We start from the raw sequence: 24,359 nt of genomic DNA on the forward strand, positions 1-24,359 counted from the left end.
GAGGGAGTATCCTCACTGATAAAATTCTAGATCCTTGAAGAAATGTAGTGAAACCAAAGAGCTTCACTATGACAGTGACCATTCAAATTCACTGTATCCTAGCTACATGGCCCTGGATGGACCAGGTACCCTGAAACATTGTTTCTAACATCATAATGAGTAAATCCAGAGGCAGCATGGCAAAATGGATATAACACTGGCCTTGGAGCCTAGAAGACTTGAATTCAAATTTTGCCTATGCCACATTTTATATATATATATATATATATATATATATATATATATATATATATATGCATGTGTGTATACTCATATACATACACACATATGTATACATACATACATACACACATACATACATGCACACACACACACACACTGGGGAAATCATTTGGCCTTTCAACACTCCAGGTAACTCCCTAAAATATGTTTGGAACTTTTCTTTAAAATATGGTTTTATAACTGTATTTTAATAAAATTAGTCTCTTTTGTAACTATTTGTATATTATTTTATCTTTTTGTTTAGTTTTTTGGTGAGGCAATCAGGGTTAAGTGACTTACCCAGGGTCACACAGATATTAAGTGTCAGTGTCTGAGGCCGCATTTGAACTCAGGTCCTCCTGACTCCAAGGCCAGAGCTCTATCCACTGCACCACCTAGCTGCCCTTGTATATTATTTTATACATTAATATTCTAAAACATTCTAAGAAGTCCATAAGTTTCACCAGACTGTCAAAGGGGTCCATGACATACACACAAAATAAATAAAGAACCCTTTCTCTAAGCTTATAAGATACAGCATGGGCACCTGCTCTGCATTAATAAAGGTTTCTTCTTTATCAGGAGTTACCTCTATCTACAAAGCACAGATTCAGTCCCACCACTCAGATGGGCAAATCAGAACAAGCAAATGTTCCTTTTGGGTCCAATTAAATGTAGCAGGTTAAGGCTTAGCCTTACCTCAGGAAGGCAAGCAGCTGTAATAGAAAGTTCCCATTCCCAGGTTGGCAATCGATGAGTAGGTCACAAAGCCTATCGGTGTACCAGGCCCCAGTTTCTTGTTTCCACTAAAGAGTTCTCTGAAAATTTATATAAGGAGTATGGAGGGAAGTCAGGGAGAAATGAGGAGGTAAAGGGGCCAAGAAAAAATGAGCCAAAGTCCCTGAATTCACAGATCCTACAATGTAAATTAAAGCATCACAACATAAACAAATGAAGAGAATTTAAGAATATTTAAACATTGACATGGAGATAGAAAACACATGAGCAGTTAGAATCCAAAGACTTGTCCTAGATCTACCATTTACTAGCTGTGTGACCTTGGACCAGTCCCTTAACTTCCCTAAACCTCAATTTCTTCAACTCTAAAATGAAATTACTAGATGAGATATCCTCTGAGTCTCCCTTCAGATGTGAAGTCTATGATTTCTAAACTCCAAAGACTATGGCCTGCTTTCAACAAATCATTCTATGACAATGAATTTATGAAGCACATGAATTAACGAGTTATTTATTCCCTTTACCACAGGATTCCTTCAAATAACATTACATTCTAATATACTTCAGGTATGATTCTATTGACACAAATTCCATTTTCATGCAGCTTTCAGGAATGAATCTGTTGTATAGAACAAGGCACAGTAACAGTGTAGACAAGACATGACCTAAATAGGGGCAATGCCTTTATTATGTTAATCTCCCAATTTGTGAACTCAGCAGCTCGTTGACACAGGTCAGGTCAGAATCATTATAGTCTGATATACAATGGCTTCTCCTCAGCCTGGTGAGACAAAGAGAACACAGTCCTTAAAGACTAAAGACTTGGATTCAGGTCCGAATTCTAACACTTAATAATTGTGTGAACTTTGGCAAGTTATTTGCCTTGTTTCCAGGCCATCTTCTGTTGTTCTGATCTGTATCTGGCTACAGGACCCAGATGGCTCTGGAGGAGAAAATGAGGCTGGTGATTTTGCACAGCCCTCCCTCACTTAAATTCAATTCACTCGCAAGTCGGGGTATCATCTTCCTGATGTCACGGTCCTCTTCAAGAATGAAGGAGAAACCACAAGCCTTGTTTCCTCAGCTGTATACATTGGGGGTATAGGGGTCAGAGAATAGTTCATCTGGAAAAGATCGGGAGTCGGGGGTGAGGTAGTAGCGGACACAAGGTCAACATGAGTCAATAGTGTGAAATGGGAACTAAGGAAGCCTTAAGAAGAACATAGGATTCGGGAAAAAGGAGGTGATTTGCATAGCATCATCTGCCCTGGTCACCTCTCCATCTGGAGTAATGTCTTCAATTCCGGGTGTCTTATGTTAGGAAAGGCAGCAATTGATTGTTACAGAGTGTCCGGAGGAGGGCAATAGAGATGGTGAAGAGCCTCTTACCTAAGGTAACTGAAGGCCAGTCAAAGGAACTGGTAGGCAGAATACAAGGGTGTAGGGAGTAGCGAGGGTGCAGCATGAAAGCTCTTGGGGGTAAGTATTTCAAGGGCTATCCTGTGCAAGGGGGATGGGACTTGTTGTACTCAGCCTCAGAGGGCAGAACTAGGACAGATGAGTTGATATAAAGAGGCAACTGGAGGTGATGTCAAGAACATGTCCTAATCAAAATTCAGTGTTGTGAGTCCCCCTACTAGAAATCTTCCCAGGCCAGATGACCATTTATTGGGTATGTTATAGAAGGTTGTTGTGAGTATCAAATGAGATGATATGTGTAAAGTGCTTTGTAAACTTTATTATAAATGTGCCAGTTATATTGTCGTCATTATCATATTATATGTTCACTCTATTGTGATATATTCATTATCACAATATTGTATTTATTATTATACAATACATTATATATTATGTAATGTTGTATTATTAATATTGGAAGGGATTCTTTTTCAGATATGAATTGACCTTTAGGTATAAATTGACTCATATCTGAAAGAATTCCCTCTACAACATGCCCAATAAATGGTCATCTAGCCTTTACATGAAGACCTCCAGATGGCTGCAGGCTCCCCACGCCTGGTCTGGAGTCTACCTGACTCTGCCATTGACTAGCATGTGTCCTTAAGCAAATATTTTCTGGACCTCAGCTTTTTCAGCTGTAAAATAAAGACGTTGGTTAAGAAAACAATATACACAAGTACAATAACATACATGAAAAGAACAGGAAAGTAGTAATTATGACCAATCTTGCCCCTGGTGAATATATGAGGTAATGAATCATTCCTTGTTTGTTAGAAAAGTGATGTTCTATGGATGTAAAAGGAAGCAATGTGGCACCATAGTGCATAGAGTACCCTGCCTGGAGTCAGAAAGACTCATCTTCCTGAGTTCAAATCTGGCCTCAGACACTTATTGGCTGTGTGATCCTGGGCAAGTCACTTAACCCTTTTGCCTCAGTTTCCTCATTTGTAAAATGAGCTATGGAAGGAAATGGCAAACCGCTCCCAGTAACTCTGCCATGAAAACTCCAAAAATGTCACTAAGAGTCAGACACAACTGAAAAAATGATTGGAATGGTGTGAAATATTAAATACATGATTAGATGTGGTCATTGTGTTGATTGGTTTGATCAACTGATTTTTCTTTAGTACAAGATAAGGTTTATTGAAGGGACCTGGGTGCAGTATACATCTAGAAACAGTTACGATTTTAAAATAAAAGGCAGCAATAAAACTTCTAAAAAATGTTACCATACAATAAAAATAAATGAGTTAGACCATATGATCCTTAAAAACTGTTCTAGTTCTATGACTCTAAAAGGAGACATCCTTCTTAAGGCCAAAACAGAAATATATTTCTGCCATTTACTAGGAATTGAAAGGAGCAGCAGCTGCATTTATATACTAGTTTAATTTGATGTTCACAACAACCCTGTAAAGTAGGTAATATTATTACCCTTACTTTACAGATGAGGAAACAGGTTGAAAGAGGTTAGGTGACCTGCCCAGGATTCTGCAGGTAGCAAGTGTCTGAGGCAGGATTCAGACTTGGGTTTTGCTGATTCCAAGTCCAGCAGTCTATTCACTGTGCCACCTAGCCACCAAGTCATGGCCTATTTTCCTGCTACCCCTGTTCCTCACCTTTTCCTTCATTTAGAAATGCATAACTCCTCCAGGTTATTAAAGAGTCTTATGCAAGTTGGAGCCCTTGGAAGATGAATCCTTGCCAGGATTGGAATTTATACAGTGACACACATGAAAGAACCAGTAGAGCCAAGTTCATTTCATCATAACATGGCTGTCAAAGACATGGGCATCCTTTAAAAAGAAAAACCAACATTATTCAGCTCCGTGGATTGCATTGTTCAGTGACTACTATATGTAAGAAAAGGAATATAGTGTAAAAAAAAAAAAGAAAAAGAAGAAATGGCTTCCATCTGCATGCAGAAAAGAAAATGGAATGACTGTCATGGGATGTATCAACATTTTGATAACTGGAAAGTGAGTGGCGAGCTCAGTGAAGGAGTCTCAGCAAAGGGGCCCCAGGCTCCCCACAGCACACTGGTGATATATTCATTTCTATGACATTTCTGCCAGTCCAATTAAAATAGTGTCAGGAATGATATGATGAGTAAAAGAAACTTCCTCTAGAAATTCAGAATCCTGAAAGTCAGACTGATACTTCTTCTTGTAATTTATACTTAACTTTTAGAGAGTTGCCTGGGACACTGAAGTTAAGTGGCTTTCCCAGGGTCACACAGACAATATAAGACAGAGGCTCTCTATCCGCTATACCATGGCCACCTAAATAGTCATATCATTAAATTTAACATAGCTATATAACCACAAGCTGAAATTTATCTAAGATATAACTATTTTTTTAAAAAATCAGTTTCACATTAGTCTAGGTGTCAAAGAGGTGTCAAACAACCTAAATCAGATTAAAATTAGTTCAATTTAACTAGATTAAATTAGTTAAATGGGAAATGTTGAATGAAATAAAAAATACAATACAACACAGATAATGTTAATTTGTGATTTCCTAAGTGGATATGCACTTCTCAGGGATCCATTTCTATTTGAATTTGACAATACTGATCTAGGGACTTTAAAAGAAAACAACATAAAAACAATGCAATTTCACCAGTAGATTCTGAAATTTTATTCTTTTGACAGAGCCCAAGGTGGATATAGAGATATCTATATTGACCATCTATATTGTCCAAATTACCTGGATAATTACCAAGTATTTATTTGTGTTGTCTATATAGTATAAGAAGTCAAAATGAGAGAGAGAAAGAGACAGAGAGAGAGAGCAAGAGAGAGAGAGAGAAAGAGAGAGGAGACCCATATATCCCCAAATACCTAACTTCACTAGTAAGGCAAAGGTCCTGAATTATCCATGTGAGCTTAACATTAATCAAATTCATCAAACAGATACTCAATTCTATATTACACTTTGTTCCATGTAGATGGTATGAGTAGATTAATTCTGGGCCTGAGGCAACAGGGAACACTGGTAGAGCTGCTAAAAAGATACATCTTTGATGGTATCTGTCTACAAATTTGATGGAGACCCAAGGGCTGGGTCAATGGACAGTAAATATTCCTCCCCCCCCCCCAGTTTTCAAGGCATTTGAATTTTAATTCTGTCTCTGTTACTGACTTTCTGTGTTAGTCTAGTTTTGCCTTAGTTCCTCTTCCTGCATAAAGAGAAAGCATATTGCTCCTAGAAAACAACAATAATACCAACACCTTTACAAGTCAATATAGGGAAGATTACCTAGAATTTCAGAGTACCATTAAGCCAGCATTCTTGATTTTCTCAATGTCATTTCTTGTTAAAGTGGATAAAGCACTGTCTCTAGAAATTCAATTTAATTTAACAAATGTTTATTAAATGCCCATGTCCCGTACTGTGCTAAGTGCAAGGAATACAAAGACAAAGGAAACAACATCACCCCCATAAAGAACTTACATTTTATGGGGATAGAAGGGACCAACATGTTCACAGGTAAGTCAATACATAATATATGCAAAGTAAATGCAAAATAATTTCTTTGGAGAACAACTTAGAGTACTAACTGGGGGTGGAAGGATCAAAGGCCTCCTGTGGGAGGTGGAATTAATGCTAAACTTTGGCAGGAGCTAAGGGTGCTCCAAGGCAAAGATGAGAAAGGCTGGTATTACAGATATGAGGGACAGTCTGTGCAGAAGGTTGGGAATGGAATGTTGTGTGTAGGAAGGGCAAATGACGCAATTAGCCCAGAACAGAAATGGGGAGGAATCATATGAAATCAGTCAACAAAGATAGATTGGAGTCAGATTATGTGGACTTTAGACAACAAATAGAGGCTATTTTTTTTTTTTGCAATAGGGAACCATGGAAATTTCTTGAGTATAGGAGTGACATGATCAAATTTGTGTACTGAACAGCTAGAAGGACATCAGATTAATTATTAAAATGCAAGTTCCTTGAAGAATTGTTTCATTTTATTTGTATCCCTAGCACTTAGCACAGTTCCTGGCACACAACAGGAGCTTAATAAATATTTGTTGATATATACATATGATATATGTGATACGTATGTATGATACATGATGTATGTGATGTATGATATACGAACTGGTTTCCTCACCTTTAGTTAATTCTGTGTCAGTTGAATGCTAGATTTCTTGCTAATCATGGGTGTTTCATTGATTTCTTTTGTTATATCTTTAATTCTGTGTTATTGAAGAATAGATATTTACTTGAAGGAAATATGCAAAAGTCATAACTCTTAAAAAGCAAGTTAATATTTGTTAGACATGTGGTAGAAGTGGTTGGTATGGGAAAGTCAAGCAAATTGAATATCATTCAGACCTTCAGTGAAATACTATCAGTTGTACAGAAACACAAAGGAAAGTGGAGTACAAAGTAACAACATTCAGAAACTGACAACCCATCATTGCAAAATAACCTCATTAATCCTCAGAATACAAGCAAAGACCTTCAGCAGGATCTGAAAGCTGAAGGAATTACGATTGATCAGAGTACTATAGGTTTCTTGAAGTTGGAAAAGCATCAAGAAAACCAGTAAAAAAAAAAAAAAAGAAGTTGCTAACCATTACTATAAAGAAGAAAAATACTTATGTATAAGACTATACAAAAATTGGAGCACTTAAGATTGGGGGAGAAAAAGCAATTTTTACTGATGAGACTCACATTTTTTACTCAAAGCCATACCAAAACCATTGACGGAAGTCCAGGTAAGATAGTCAGATTTGGTGTCTTCATCAAACAGCAAAATGATCACCTGAATAAATATTTTAGGATTTTTTTTAACTTTCTGTGGATCTGGATATCTTGTCTCCAATGTAAGAATGATGAACTCTGAAAAACATTGATACCTGAGAAGCAGAATTGTTTAAGAATTATGGAAATAGAATACCATAAAATGACTCTGGGCTGTGTCACACTTCACAGAAGGTTTACGAAATTTATCCAAGAGATGGAGATAAACATGCTGCAGTGTCCTGAGAAATCACTTGATTTAAACCTTACTGAAAATCTGTGGACTAAAATGAAGGCTAGAAAAATGTACTATTGGAAGAATGGACTATTTCTCAAAAGTATGCTTAACATCCAATCCGGTAAAAAATGTGGCTTAATGATGAAAAATTGAAGAACATATGCCAAGAAGTTATGAATTCTATGGCAAATCACATGAAATACATGATTGCCCCAAAAGGAATAGATATTGCATTGTTGTTGTTTGTCCTTCATTCTTGAAGAGGACCAATGACATCACACATATTAAATTTTTAAAGGTGTAAAATGTGTTAGGGTTTATTGTATGTCAATATTTTTAATTATTATACTTTTCCCCAGTTGATTTGCATACCACTAGATCTCCTGAGAATTACTGGTCCTTTTCACTGACATTCTTCAAATTCCTACTCTCTATAATATGTGGCTTAACAAAATCTATCATTACAAAGACATTGACATTTCCTCATCGATCTAGACCCTTCCTTTTGCCTTGGGTGACAGAGAGCAGAATATCAACAGGTGAATAACATTCAGTAGCCACTTATTTCAACTAGGAAAAAGTACAAAATCTTCAGTCAAGCATTTAAATTATTTTATGGTGTGGTTCTGTCAATAAGTATTTCTCAAGTGCCTGCTATGTGCCAGGCCATGTACTAAACTCTGGGGAATTAAAAAAAAAAAAGGCAAAAGACAATGTCTACCCTCAAGGAGCTCACAATCTAATGAAGGAGATAAAAGCAAACAATTACAAACAAGCTATAATACAGGATTATTGTGGTCAGTCCTCAAAGATTACCAAAGACCTCAAGAGGGTAATGTCTTGATTGGCAAGTGAATTGGATTTAAGTGAGGCAGAACTATACAAAGTCATCAGCCTCACTCTCTTTTCCCCTGTCCTCAGAGTCCAGTGGCAAGGCTTAGGTCAAGACCACTGATGATGGCCCCAATGTAGTGGGAGACTTGGGTCTACAGGATAAACAGGAAATAATTAATGGAAGGAAAGTGCTAGAATTAAGAGGAATTAGGAAAGCCTTCCTATAAAGATTCGATTTTAGTTGGGACTTAAAGCCAGAGAAGCCCCTAGGCAGAGATGAAGAAGAACAGCATTCCAGCCTCTCTTTCCAGAGTCATTCCACATTACACTCCCTTTACCTCCTTCCTCTACAATCTGGTCAAACCAGCCTCTTTGTTGTTCTGTCTGTCTTCTCTCTCTCTCTCTCTCTCTCTCTCTCTCTCTCTCTCTCTCTCTCTCTCTCTCTCTCTCTCTCTCTCTCTCTCTCTCTCTCCATTTTATTCTGAACCTAAACAAAACAAGCATTTCCATGACATAGTAGAATAGAAAAAAAATTGTGCATAAAATTGCAACTCTGTTATGTACAACTTGCTATTCCTTTTAAATATATATTGAAGTTATCATGTAACTTTTTTCCCTCCCCTTCCCCAACACCCTAGAGATGGCTACCATTAGACACAAATATGTTGTTCTCCATGTGACATTCTTCCCCTGACTCCATGTCTTTCCACAGGCTATTCCCTCTACTTGAAACATAAAACTCCCCCTCACCTTTGCCTTTTAGAACTCCTGACTTCCTTTTACACTCGGCTTCGATACGTATCACACAAAACCCGGTACCATTTTCTATAGAAAACCTTCCCTAACCCCCTCCTTTGTCAGGCTCTCCCTTCCTGAGAGTCAGCCCTATAGGTTGTTAGGATAAATCAGTTTCCTATCTGCAGAATGAGGGGGTTGGTCTTGAAGGCTTCTGAGGTCCTTTGTAAGTCTAAATCTACGATGCTATGATCATTGTCACCATCAACAACAAAATATTGATCGTAAACTTAGAGTATAATGGGGACTAAATTCAGTGCTAGGGATATGAAGAGTAAGCCATGGCCCTACCACCAAGATTCCATCTCATTGGGAAGGTAAGACACATACATAAAGAGAGAACTATCAATCCAGGCTAGTGCCAGGTAAGTGCCAAGCAACAAAAGCAAATTCTGTAAGAATTCAGAGGGGGAAGTGACCACAAATTGCAATCAATCAATCAACAAGCATTTTTCAAGCACCTATTACATGCCTGGCACTCTGTTAGGTGACAGAGCCTTAGAAGCAAACTAAGCATTTTAAGAGGAAGAGGGAAAAGGGAGAGCATTCCAAGCACAGGAGACAGAGCTGGACAAAAACAAGGATATAGGAGATGGACTATCATGGGTGAAAAACAACAAGAAGGACAATTTGTCTAGACAGTAGAGTTGGATTCTAACAAATGTGTTTCCATTCCTAATCCTGTCCATTCATACATTTTGTTGTTGTTCAGTTGTTTTTAATTGTGTCTGACTTTTTGTGACCCCATTTGGGGGTTTTCTTGGCAAAGATACTGGAGTGGTTTGCCATTTCCTTCTCCAGATCATTTTACAGACTAGGAAACTGAGGCACATGGGGTTAAGTGACTGGCCCAGGGTCACACAACTAGTAAGTGTCTGAGGCCAGATTTGAACTCAGGAAAATGAGTCTTCCTAACTCCAATGGCCCAGCATCCTATCCACTGCACCATGTAGCTGTCCTCCATTCCTATATACATTCATACACACATATACACACACACACACACACACATACATACATACATACATACATACATACATATCATCAGTAAGTATTCATTGAGTGACTAGGATAAGGTTCTAGTACATGATGGTCTAAATAGTGAAGAAAGCATTGAAGGTAGAGGCTGAGAAAGAGAAGAGCTAGCAAATCTCCATCTAGTCTCTGGCCTCCTCTACAGAGCTATTACTACTGGAGTCCTATTGCCAGAAACAGCCAAGTCCCGTAAAATGGAAGGCAATCCAGTTTTCATTAGAAAAAGGAAACACAACATGTGTTATGCAATGGTCATGCTTACTGTACTGTCTGCCCAAATATATTTTCATCTCATGTGGCTACAGAGCACTTAAGAGATGAAAGTCTAATTTAAGTAAATAGCAGCATCCATTGTGTTTTTTATTAAAGAGCAACTAATCATTCAGGCCAGCTCTCTCCAGAAAAACTTTGAAAAAAATGAAATACTTAGAAGAGAACACTTGACAGAAACCATGGACGTTATGTCCTGAGGTTACTCCATGTTTTGGAAGAGAACATTTGAGCTCTAAAGTACTTCATCCAATTGGCTGTCAACACGGCAACTGGGTGGACCTTTGTCCTCCAACCTCCATGCCAATATCTGGGGGTAATTTTCTTCCTGTTTTCTCATTACATGCTCTGTGTGTATTTGAGTTGTGACATCTCAAGATGGGATCTTTATAGCCAGGTCTGTTTTAAGTAAAAATTCAGATGGGCAGTGTCAACGGCCTTCAGTTTAGCCACGAGAGGTTTGCCTTAAAGTGAATGTATTCATGGGCTGGTTCAGAGTCAGCCAGCTTGTCCCCTTGTGGTGTGTGTCTATACAAGGGAATTTTGTCTATTTCTGTTCTCTCCCTTTTACTTCCAACCTTCCTACCACCCATGGGTGTCAGCTATCCTTGATAAGCTATTGTTATTATTATATTGTTATTATTATTATTATAAGCTATTACTGATAAAAGGTTGGAGGTGAATTCTGAACATGCACTAACTCTTCATTCTTCAAGGACGTATATGCGTCATTTCCTTTCCTCTCTTTGGGAACATAAAGAAAGCTTTCCAACTGGATACTGCTATACAGTTTAGTGGGAAGACCATTTCTGGGACCAGACAGCTCACCTTCCATTCTTCCATGAGGCTGGTTGATAGAACTCAGGATGAAGTAAAGAAGAGTAGCATCTTTCCTCTGGAGTGAGGGAATGTATATTTCCGGAAGTGAAGAGAAGAATCCTGCTGAATGTATGTACACATATGTTGAACATCTGGGAACACATGTGGAAAAACATGATTTTCTAAAAAAAACTGACAGTAGCATGTGGAGTAGGAAGAATATTGCATAAAGTGTTGAATACACAGCTACTCATGGGTACTGTTGCTGTGTTTAACTGTTTATTGTCTCTGTGATAGAATTCTATGGTGTAGGCTGTTTTCTGGCAATGTCTGGGGTATCAAAAACAAGAAAGGATGAGTGAGATAGAGAGTGAAAGGCCTGCTTTAGAACTGGGAAGACCTGGGTTCAAGTGCTACCTCCAACTCTGAAGAAATCTCAGGTCCAGACACTGTCCCCTCTACCACCACTACCATCACCAAGGCATCAATAAAACTCTTCTCCCCCCTTTAAAAGCACAAGAGGGCTCAGATTCTTAAAATCTAGCCAATGGCTCAGATTCACTCTAGCCTGCTTGTCATTATGAGGGTCACAAATGTTCTTAAGAGTCTGGCCAATAGAGTGAATCTTTAATAAACCTTGTCTTTGGCTGGAAAAAAAAAAGCCCAGGAGTCAGAAATTCTGAGTTCTGTAATGGCTTCATCTCATAGATAGATAGATAGATAGATAAATAGATAGATAGATAGATAGATAGATAGATAGATAGATAGATAGATAGATGTAGACGTAGACGTAGACGTAGACGTAGACATAGACATAGATATAGATAATAGATAACCTGGGAAAGTCACGTTTGAGCTTCATCTCTGTCATCTGTACAATGACTGGGTCATCATTTCTATGATCCTTTCCAGCTCTAATATTCTATGTTAAGATGGATGAACATATGAAAATATCATATGCATAACATATAGCTGCTTAATAAATGTTTATTGATTAATTGATCATATATGTAAATGTGTGTGCATATGTACAGATGTATATGTGTGTGCACATAGAGAAGCACTTAGCAAACCTTAAAGTGCTCTGTGTTAGCTATTCATAAATAGGTAGATAGATAAATAGATGATAAGTAGATAGATGATAGATGGTAGATAGACAGACAGGCAAGGACATGATTTCATTGGCATGGGAAACTACAAATGAAGAAAATTTATTTTTCAATGCAAAAAAATGGTATCTACTTTGCAATTTACAGCCTTGGAGAGCTGCCTGGGTTAATGAATACTTAATTAACTTGCCCAAGGTCATAAAACTCACACACAAACACACCAACAAAAGTGTGTTTTATGAATGAGATGTAGATAATACTTTCAGACCATGTCATGTTATATGGTGGGGTGATAAAAGAAAGTTACACATGAGAAATGACTGAATGGACTCTCCCCCAAGTTGTAAAGCTGATGTCTCTCCCCAGAAATGCTGACCTCCTTTACTTTCAGCCCCCATCGGCTCTGACTTCTTCCATGAGAATCTGTTGCTGCTTGACCATATTTGTTCTGGGACTTGGAAGGAGCAAACACACCTCCTGAGTAATTTTCCCATGGCCTCTCCACGGTGAGGCCTAAATGGACAGCTGAGTGTGGAAAACTTAGACCACTCAGTCTCTAGCAAGAAACTGTTCTGGAAATAATTTAAGTTACATCAAAACTTCTGATTCTAACTTTCTTCTCAAATACTTTTCCAATCCTGTGGTTCACAGCGCTAAAAGATAGACGTGACTACTAGTTGTGATTACCTAAGTGCTGAAATGAAATCTGTATGATAGTTTCTATTCAAAACTCAGACTTCAAAGGTCTGAAGGAGGAGGCTAGGATCAGTGAAAGAACAACATAACTTTCTGAATATGCTGTGGCAAAAAATCTCCTTCTTTTTCATCCTTGGGCTGTCTTGCTGTACATCGGTAGGACCTGTCCTAGATATATACATATGTACACACACATATGTGTGTATGTGTAAATATATGTGTGTACACATATACACACATTTTTTATCTTAATACATATATCTTAAAAGGTTATCCTTCCCAAAGCATGTAATATGTATCTTATATGTAATGCATAATTTACATGTGTGGCATGCATCTGGTCATGTAATGCATATAATCTACTGTATTCTTTTTGGTTTTTTTTCCTATATAGATGTTTAGGTTAGTTTCTTTTGGTAGGGGAGGTGGGGACAATAATATATTTTTATTATGAACTTAATAACCATCAAAGAAACATGCAAAATTTTATCTGACATCCTTAGCCTTTGACAAGACAGAATTCAAAGAATGAATAAGCAAAGAAAATGTTTGGTTTTTTTTTTTATCTGTGTTCTCTACTAGGCCTGCCCAGAGGCCTACTCCTTCTGGCCATGTCTTTCTTCCTGTCTTTAACAAGAGAGTCAGAATTACAAAAAAAAAAAGTGAAACTGACTCTATCTTAACAGAAAGGAAACAACTGTTACTGATGTGACAGACATTTCTGAAGCACCTGATTATGTATAGTCAGACCATCAACCTGTTAGATCAAAGATTAAAGTCTATACCAAATTTGAAGAAAGGATACAGATGAGATCTCCTGTGCAAATAAAATAGTTCCAACCTGACCTATTTTGACAAGTTATTATATTTTTTAAATGGAAAATAAAGAATCAGACATAACACAGATTATCATCATTTCCTACAGAAATTCAACTGGGTTAGTCTCTTTTGAGTGACTATGGATCTCATTAAAAACTTTCAGTATTTCAAGCTTTGATGCAATTAGCTTACCATCATCTACAAACGATATTGTAACTTGATCCCCTCCTTTAATAAAGAATCCCTCTACTATCTGAATTTTGTTCAGGAAATACTCCACGATGCTGACAAGTATCTCTGGTAAAATTATGTCTCTGTATTTTATGTCTTGTTTAATGTTGATACTAAGATCTTTGAATAGTTATGTTTGTGGTTACATCTGTCAGGGAAACTTATATGGCCTTAACCTATTGTTGTGGAGAATGTTTAATGGCTATTGTATGTTCTACTGAGTCATATGCTTGGAGATGTTTAACCAGTGCGAAACAGTCACCACAACAAGAGGAAAAAGAGCTTGTAGACCAAATAAGACAATAAACCTTTGGTCTTTTTTTTTTACCAGGAAAAAAAATGATATCCATGGGTAACACTGATATAGGATATAAGATCATCTGTAAAATATTAAGGAGGGTGATAACAGAAGACTGTGGGTAATATGACCTCACAAACCTCACAAAGTAGTTGGAGGATTCACATATACAAAAATATGTATAGTTGCTCTTTCTATAGCGGCAAAGAACCAGAAACTATAGGGGTGCCCATCAACTGAGAAATGGCTGAACAAATTGTGATTTATGAATATAGTGAAACGCTATTGTGCTGTAAGAAATGACAAGAGGGACTGTTTCAGAAGTCAAGAGAAGGCCATTAGATCTGGTGATTGAGGGATCACTGGTAACTTTTCAGAGAGCAGTTTCAGTGGAATGATGAAGTCAGAAGCCAGACCGCATGAAGTTAAGAAGAGAGTAAGAGGAAAGGACATGGAAACACCTATGGTCTTCTCAAGGAGTCTAGCCACAAAAGGGAGGTGAGATGTAGGAAGATAGGTAGTGGGGATGGATGAATCAAGTAAGATTTTTAATTTTTTTTTTTGAGGATGGAGTAAAGATAGGCATGATGATCACTGCTTTATAATATAGTTTGATGTCTGCAAGTGCTAAGTCCCCCCTTCATTCCTACGTTTTTTCCTTTATTTCCCTTGATACTATAGTTCTTTCGTTACTCCAAATGACATTTTTTATGATTTTGTCCAACTCTATAAAGTATCCCTTTGATAATTTGACTGGTAGAACACTAAATCTATAAATTGTAATATATAAATTAATAGTATTGTCTACAAATTAACTTCTTTAATATTATCGTTTTCATTACGAACCAGGCATGAGAACTGAACTTTTCTCCAATTATTTAGGTCGTTCTTTATTTCTTGTACCTTTGCAGGGGTTGAGGGTACTTCGGTCAATTGACTGCCAAGTATTTTATGGACTTGCTAATTATTCTGATTGAAACTTCCTTTTTCTTTTATTCCCTCTTGGAATTAAATACTATGCAGTAATGCTGTTGGCTTTTATGGATGCATTTTGCAGTCTATGACTTTTTCTGAAACTATTGTCTTAGCTTTTCTTTTTTGCTGATTTCCTAGGATTTTCTAAGTAAGCCATGATGTCATCAGCCAATCTGATTGATCTTCATGCTGGTGCCTGCTTTTAGACCAGACACCAACTTCGGATTAGCTCCCCCAACGCAGCACCCTGTATTCCTGGCAACCAACAGCATCTGAGCCCAGCCAATGCAGTGCTTCTGGCAGACATTTTTCAACAAGAACTCAGAATTCCCCATCTATCTATTTTGAAATTTTGAAGGACATGAGATAGAAGGGAGTGATCTTAGTGACAACGATTGTAGCTTGCAAGTTGATTATTTGTTGTGAACACAGGAATCATAACAGTTCATAACTACATAACAAATTAGAGTTTATTCAGGACTTTTTTTCACAGTAACATTGCAAGGTAGGTACCAGTATTATTATCCCCATTTTATGGGTGAGAAGTTATTTATGCTCAGAGAAGTTAAGAGCTCATCTTCATATGGGATATTAGTAGCAGAACCAGGACTCGAACCCAAGCCTTCTAACTCTAAATCCAACACACTTTCTAATATGTCACTGCCTCTCAAACATATAAACATTGAATCCAAGTCACAGGATCAATGGAACAGAGATATATGGAAGGGACCTTCTGGGGCATATAGTCTAATGCCCTCATTTTACAGAAGAGAAAGCTGAGGCTCAGAGGTAGTGACTTGTCCAAGGTCATACAGAAAGTCAGCGTCAAACCCAGCCCCTATACTGGAAGGGTACAGGGTGCCTTATCACTAATTCTGGATTTTGCAATAAGTTCTTGGGTTGTTTAGTAGAAGGATAGTTGGATAAATAGGTAGGTAGGTAGGTGTATGGTAGATAGATAGACAGACAGACAGATAGATAGATAGATAGATAGATAGATAGATAGATAGATAGATAGATGGATGGATGGATGGATGGATGGATGGATGGGTAGATAGAGCTTTCATTCATAGACTTTAAGATTTGCCTTCCCAGTGAAGTATTAGCATATTTATTTGACACTAAGAAGTAAGTGAAAAGCTTCAGGCTACCCAAGAAGACCTTGGCAGACTTGATAATAGACCCCAGGAGTTCCTGAATTCTTCCCTGCTTAGAATTCTTGCCTCCCCCAATGCTTATCTTTCACACAAGCAGCAAGCACGTTCTTTCAAAGCCTGACTGATGAGGTTTAAGCAAACAAGAAGAGCCAGAGGAATGAAGAGAATCCACAAATTTCCCTTTGCCTAGAGTCACTAGTTCCTCATAAAGGGAGGACTCCATTAATTGTCTCTCATTGAATGGGAGGGTAATTCTGTATTGTACACAGGTAAAAAGTCAGAGTCAAACCCAGCCCACAAAGTTGATATAGTAGAATGCCAATGATGATTCCATAATGACTGAACTTTTTAAAGTAGATGATTGTTAGCTTGAATAGAAGGACATTCTTAGGATGCCATTCTGGACCTCTTTCATGAGTTTGATTGTCATAAAGATTGAAGCAAGTATGCTTAATCTCCACTAGAGGAACAATGGGAAATTGTACCATCTAAGGAAATCCCATTGACCGCATAATAGTAAGGGGGAAGGGATACACTTAGAATAAGAGCTTTAGAAATGAAAGGGATCTTTGAGATAACATAGTTCAACTCCCTCATTTCACAAATGAGGAAAGTAAGGCCCAAAGAGATAGTGATTTGCCCAAGGTCACAGAGACAAAACATGGCAAAGCCAGTATTCAAACCCCAATACCCTGACTTCAAATTCCCTACATCATGCTGGTACCCTTATAATCCTTTTTCAAAATAGTAAGTAGTACTTCTTTTAATGGCAATTCCCCCTGCCTACAGTCTTCCTTAGATCTGGAAAAAGAAAACAGGGGATGGGGCCAAACATTGTCATGGTAACAGAAACAAAAAGAAATCATTCTAAAAGCATTTCCAATAAGCAAGAACAGCCAGTCTTCAGCAAAGTAGCCTTCAATTGGGGTTGACATCTGTTATTCATTTGTTGTTTCTAGGTTTGAAGAAAAGCAGGGTAATTGGAAATAAGGCTATGTTCTGGGAATATATTGAGTGAAAGGGCTTTTAGTGCTTTTAAAATATTGGTCCATTCACCCTTAACATTCAGTATGTACCTGCTTTGTCCATTTAGGAACTGGACAAGTGAGTTGGAATGTTGTTTCGACTCAATGATTTCTAAGCCATGGAAGATCAAAGTGAGTGCCTTGTCCCCGCCAGGGAAAGGAGCTCTCAGGCTGAGGAAGGGACAGTTCTTTGGGCCACAATAGAGAAAGAGAAAAAAGAAGTCTAACACTAAAGGACTGAAAATCATGAGGATTATGAGGTTTTGGTGCCATAGTGAGGACTGAAAACCATGAGGATTATGGGGTTTTGGTGCCATAATGACTATCTCAGAAGAAGTGGGGGAAACATCAGGCAATAAAGAAGAAGAAATGAAGCTTTCTAATCAAATAAGTAGATTCTACAATTAGAACGAATCTTGGCTTTGCCATTTATTAAATCAAGAATTTCCACAGCACATTATATTTATAAAGCACTTTTTAATATTCCTTAGTTACTTTTAGACTTTCTTCATCTGCAGAATAAAGGCATTAGACTAAATGAACTCTAAAAGTCTCTTCCAGTTCTAGACTCCATAATGATGGCATGGAAGATTGAGTGCTAGGCACAGAGTCAGAAAGCCACGTGTTCAAATCCCATCTCTGATATTTGGTAGCCGTGTGACCATGGGCAAATCATTTTATTTGTCTCTGAGTCTCAGTTCCCTTATCCACAGAATATGGAGAGAAATATTGGAAATACCAGCCTCACAGAGTTGACATGAGTTAATGTATAGAAAGTACCTTGCAAACATTAAATATAGATGCTAAAGAAAGGGCCTGTGATGTCACTAACATGAAACTCCCTCCACTAAAGTATCTTAGCACCTGATCTTCAATTTATAGGCTCCCTGGAGGGTTAAGTGATATGCTCCGAGCCATAGAGTGTCAGAACAGGACTTATATGTCTTCTTGACTCCAAGGCCAGCTCTTTATCCACTATGCCCTATTTTACTCATATAAATATTAGTTACTTTATTATTAATATAATTGTCCTGTGCTTCAGACATATTTAATTTTAAGAAAATGCCAGGGGAGAATTTAAAATCTGGAAAGTTGATTGTCAACTAACTAGAAAGTTTGAAATCTAGAAGGGTGGAAAAACCCAGACCTCAGCACAAGTTGGCAGGATCCACGCTGTTTCTATACATTAAGAATTCCTGACCTTTTGTTTATCATTGGCCCCTTTGGCAGTCTAGTGAAGTGCGAAGAGGACCCCTCCTCAGAACCATGTTTTTATATGAATAAAATAAAATATGTAGAATTACCAAGGAAACTAATTGTGCTGAAATACAGTTATCAAAACATTAAAAAAAAAACCCACACAACCACAGACCCTAGAGTAAGAACTTTTGCAGTGTAGTCACAAGAGGAGGCATGAGTCAAGGCCTCTGAGGACCTCAAGCCGGAGATGGAAAAGGAGACGTGGCCAGGGACCATTGAAGTGACACAAACACTTTGCAACCCCCGCTGCTACATGTATCTTCTCATTCATTTTCTTATGTTACCCTCCAGAATTATAGAATTTCAAAGTTGGAAGGGACCATAGTGTTTTCTTAGGTCAACCCACTCCTGAAAAGTATACTTTATACAATATATCAAAATCATTATCCAGTGTCTGGAAGACCTCTAGCATGGCTGTACTCACCTCCTTCCAAGGCAGCCCTATTCCACTTTTGGATAAATCTGACAAGATTTTTTCCCCTTCCTTACATCAAGCCTAAATTTGTAGCTAGGTGGCACAATGAATAGAATACTGGGCCTGAATCAGGAAGACTAAGATTGTTTTATTCTTTGTACTTATTTCCCCAGCATCACAGAATAGAAGGTGCTTAATGTAAATAATTGTCAGTTGATTGACTGGCCCTAAATGGCAGAATGAGACACAATGGCTGGAGGGTACAGAAGGGAAATAAAGAGAAGGAAATAAATACTAACATATATGTATGTGTGTGTGTGTGTATATATATATGTATATATATATATATGTATATATACATGTATGCATGTGTATATGTATGTGTGTGTATGCCAGGTACTGGGCTAAGTACTTTATAAATATTATCTCCTTTGATCTTCACAACAACCCTGCAGAGTAGGTGTTGTTATTTTCTCCATTATATGGCTGAGGAAACTGAGACAAACAGAGGTTAAGTAACTTGCCCAGAGTCATGCAGCTAGTAAGTGTCCAAGGCAGGATTTAAACTCAGGTCTTCCTGATTCAGGAAGTCATCTCAATTTTATGCCTAAAGGGGCCATAGGGATAATCAGGTATAACTCCACCCTCATTTTGCAGGTGAGGAGACCAAGACCCTCAAAGGGAAAGTGACTTGTCCAGAGTCATGCAGCTAGTGAATGTCTTTATTGTTGTCCAGTCGTGTCCAACTCTTTGTGACCCCATTGGGGGTTTTCTTGGCAGAGACACTGGAATGCTTTGCCATTTCCTTCTCCAGCTCATGTTACAGATGAAGAAACTGAGGCAAACAGGGGTAGGCAACTTGTCCAGGGTCACACAGCTAGTAAGTGTCTGAGGCCAGATTTGAACTCAGAAAGATGAGTCTTCCTAACTCCAGGCCTGGCACTCTATCCACTGTGACACCGGGCTGCTTAGTAAGTGTGTTAGGATTTAAAACCAGGTTTTCCTTACTCTAGATCCAGCATTCTATTCCCTCTCAAAAGTCTTAAACTCAGCATGTCCAAAACAGGACTCCTTTTTCTGAGTTCCAAACACACCCCTCTTCCCAATTTCCATATCTCATTCACCCAATTTCTCCACCTCACAGTCATTATCTTTTCACTCTCCCCAGCTATTCAATTAGTTACAAGGTCTTGGCAATTTGACCTGCAAGAAAATCCCTTGCACCTCCTCTTCTCGAGCCTCTTGAGATATCTGAAGACAGTTCTCATGGCCCCTTGAATCCCTAGTCTTGCCTCATTATGGCTTGGGGTCGAGGCTAGGTTGGAAGCCTGGCCCTGCATCTCTTGCCATTTGGAAAAGGCTTTACTTATTGCATTGAAGATTGGCCTAAAAGTGGAAAGAGGCTATCATCAGGTTGACTAAAGGGTGATGAAGTTTGAAGCCACAGCAAAAGACCACCTACAAAGTCACCAAAGGATCATAAACTACATCAGGGAACGTGTTTACCATTGAAAAGACAGATTCTTGAAACACTGACGTACTAGAGAAGTAATTTTTTAAAAATCATCTCTCTCTAGCAGGGTAAGATGAAATATCAAAAAGGCCAGGAAGCTAACAAGTATAGCTGGAAAAAATTTGTTCCTTAAAGCTATCAAAAAAAAAATCACCAACCATTTGTTAAGCTCCATTTATACGTCAAGTGCTGTTCTAAGGACTGGGGGGAAAAGGGAAATGAACAGTCTCTGTCCTATAAACCTCTACATAAGGAGTCTACATTCTACCGGAGAAAACAATATGTACACATATAAATATAGACAAAATAAATGTAAAATAAAGGGAGGGGTAGGAGTTAAAAAAAAGCTTTAAGTCAGAGATAGTGTCTGAGCTGAACTTTGAAGAAGGCCAGGGATTCTGAAAGATGGTGAGAAACCAGTTCATTCTAGGCATAGAGGACATTCTGTTCAAAGACTCAAAGGGTACAGATGGAAAGATGTAAATGAAGGACAGCAGGTATTAATAACAAAATGTAACATTTATGTAGTGATTTAGATTTTATAAAGCACTTTACATAGATTGTCTCATTTTATCTTCAAAATGTGGGCTTTCATCATCTGTATTTTGCAAATGAGTAAACTGAGGCTAGGGGAAGGTGACTTGCCCAAAGGTCACACAGCTAATAAAGTGTCTGAGGCTAGATTTGAACTCAGGTTTTCCTGACTCCAAGTCTAACATTCTATCTACTATGCCACTGGACTGAAGAGTTGCAGAAAGAGGAGTAATGTGTAATAGATTTGGAAAGATAAGCTGAAGGTAAGATTGCAAATGACTTGAAAGGCCAAAAGGAGCTGTGTATGTCTTAATAATAGGGAGCCAGGGGAGTTAATGGGGGAGGGTTTGTCTGACATGGTCAAACTTGTGCTTTTTTAATATAATATTGGTAAATATATGGAGGACAGATTGGAGAAGAGAGAGAACTGAGGGTTGGAGACTAATTAGGAGGCTAATGTAACAATCCACACAAGAAGTTTGCAAAGCTTTTTACATATCTTATACCTCTTGATCCTCAAAATACTTTTGTTACTCTTGTTGTCCCCCAGGAGTATCCATGGAGATGTTACTGTCTCTAGACCTCAGAGAGGTCAAATGACTTGCCCAGGGTCGCATAGCTAAGATAGGATTTGCACCAAGCTCTTCCTGACTCTCAATTCAGCCATCTAACCCCCCTGCCTCAATGCCTCCTTACAACAGCACTCCTGCATTGTGCCCTTGGAACATTCACCTACCCTATCAGCAAGCACTAGGCTTGGAGTCAGGAAGATCTGAGGTCACATCTGACCTCAGACACTTAACTAACTGTTTGACCCTGGGCAAGTCACTTAACCCTGTTTGCTTCAGTTTCCTCATTTGCAAAATGAGCTAGAAAAGGAAATAGAAAACCACTCTGGCATCTTTGCCAAGAAAACCCTAAATGAGGTCACAAAGAGTCAGACAAAACTGAAAACAAACTGAACAACAAAACCCTTTTCTATGTCATGAATCCCTTTAGGTAGTCTGGTAAAGTCTAAGGACTACCACTCCTAATACTGTTTTTAAATACATAAAATAAAACATATAGGATTACAAAGGAAACCAATTAAATTAAGAATTATCAAAAAAAAATGTATAACAAAATCGTGGACCCCAAGTTAAGAATTCCTGTTAGAGGTAGCTTGGTGTGGTAATAAGAGGCCTGGATTTAGAATCAGAAGACCTAAGTTTCAGTCCTGGCTCTGATAATTACTAGTTGTGTGATCCTGTGTGGAGCTATGCTAGTAAGTATTTAACCATGGGCTCCCTGAAAACAAGTTAGGCAGGACTAACATTTTCTCCATCACTTTGTTGTCTGAATAATCAACAAAACAACAATTCAAGCCCTGATTTGTAGTGATTGCCAATTTCCAAGGTATACATGCTCACACGGAAAATTTAATAATCAGCTCTCTGGGGTAGGTGAGTGCTGGCTCCAGTATACCCCTGCCCTGTGCTAATAGTTTACATCTCTCTGAATGGTGATAATATCTGTTCTACCTCCCTCTTAGGGTTACTGTGGGTAAAGGGTTTGGGAGACAGACCTCATAGAACTTACTTAAGTGGAAGCTATTATTATTATTACTTATCATTACTTCAAAAGGATCATTGCTTCCACCACCATAAATCACAACTCTTGTATGCCACAGCAGATAGTCATTGAAAGCCATTATGGCTAAAATAACTCCTGTCTGGGTGGCCAATTCTCTGGCATTGAGCATTTCTGAACTTGGCTAGGCTGGATCCCAGACGACAGACACATGGTCTACCTCTAGGCTTTTCCAGCTTGGCCTGACCAGGTAGAAATCCTCCTCTGTGTGTGCTTTCGAAAAGCCACTCCCACAACCTAGGGAGCAAAATGCCAACTGCCAGTGGGATGCAGGCTCCTTGAGAGCAGGGCCTGGCTTGTCTTCAGATTCATAGCTCCAAGCCTTGCACATAGTAAGTGCTTAATAAATGCTCCTTGAATTGACTGAGGCCTCAGAGTAGGATTTTCCGAGAAGACTTGATCACCAGAAGAGTTAAATCTCCTTAGGAAAGCAAGAGGGAAAGCATTCAGGGCAAAGATCTCTAAGAGGATTCATTAGCCAAACATATTTAAGCAACTTTCAAAGTAAATCGTTTGTTTTCCTAGGCACTCAATGTGCCTAAACCTTAAAAGGAGAGAATTTTTCTTCATTTGCAAACAGGCAGGCATGTAGTTAGCCAACAGAACCGTAAAAACTTTGCTCTCCTGTCAGCCAGCCTCACTAAATTAGTCTTCAAGACAACCAATAGAAGGTGACAATCATGCTTCTTAACGATGTGGCTAACCATCTATTATTAATCAAGGCACATACTTTTGAAATAACAAATGGGTTCTGGAAGATCGGAGCTCGATAAGCTTAATAATGCAATATTGCCCGTGCCTGGTGTCATGCAACAAATGGAATGATTGATCCAAAATGCAGGCAACAGATTGATATTCTACCCTCCATCCCCCTCTCTCCTCAACCATGCCAGACAAATGTTGTTACTGTTTTAAAATTCAAACAAACAAACACCAACATGCTCTCACTCCAGAGAATTTCGATCTAAGCGGCTCCCAAATAGCAAAGGGAAGAAAGTTGTTCCTATCATAAATGTATCCCATTTGTTTCTATTAGTTTAATTACTTTTTTTTTCCTCTTCCATCTTCCAGAGGCCACTCAAAGAAAAATTGACTACGACTAAACTGAAGATGGGAAGATTCGATCTGCTTTACAACCTATTCGGATGCCCCATTGTATCCTTTACCCCCTGGGAGAGAGGTGTTTTCTGACTCCTGGAGCACTTTCCCAGTAGGCAGGGACATTTCGGAGAATTGGAAGCCAGCCAGGGCTCTGACTGTCCGAGGGCCTCAGTTCTGTCTCTATCCCCCACTTCCCGCCCCCCTGCCCCCTACCAATATATATCCAGGACCTTTAAGAGTTAAAGTGATAGTACCAAGAGTACATAAGCCTAATGTGTCTTAGATTAGATATCCCAAAAGCAGGGCCTGTCTTTTTTATGTTTTGTCTCATAAGAAGTACCAAATCACTGAGCATGATTGGCCATAATCTAAAAGCAGTTTTATCCCGTGACCT

The sequence above is a fragment of the Phascolarctos cinereus genome, unplaced genomic scaffold, assembly GCF_003287225.1.
Source record: "Phascolarctos cinereus isolate Bilbo 61053 unplaced genomic scaffold, phaCin_HiC Scaffold_4;HRSCAF=312, whole genome shotgun sequence".
In the NCBI taxonomy this organism is placed as follows: Eukaryota; Metazoa; Chordata; class Mammalia; order Diprotodontia; family Phascolarctidae; genus Phascolarctos; species Phascolarctos cinereus.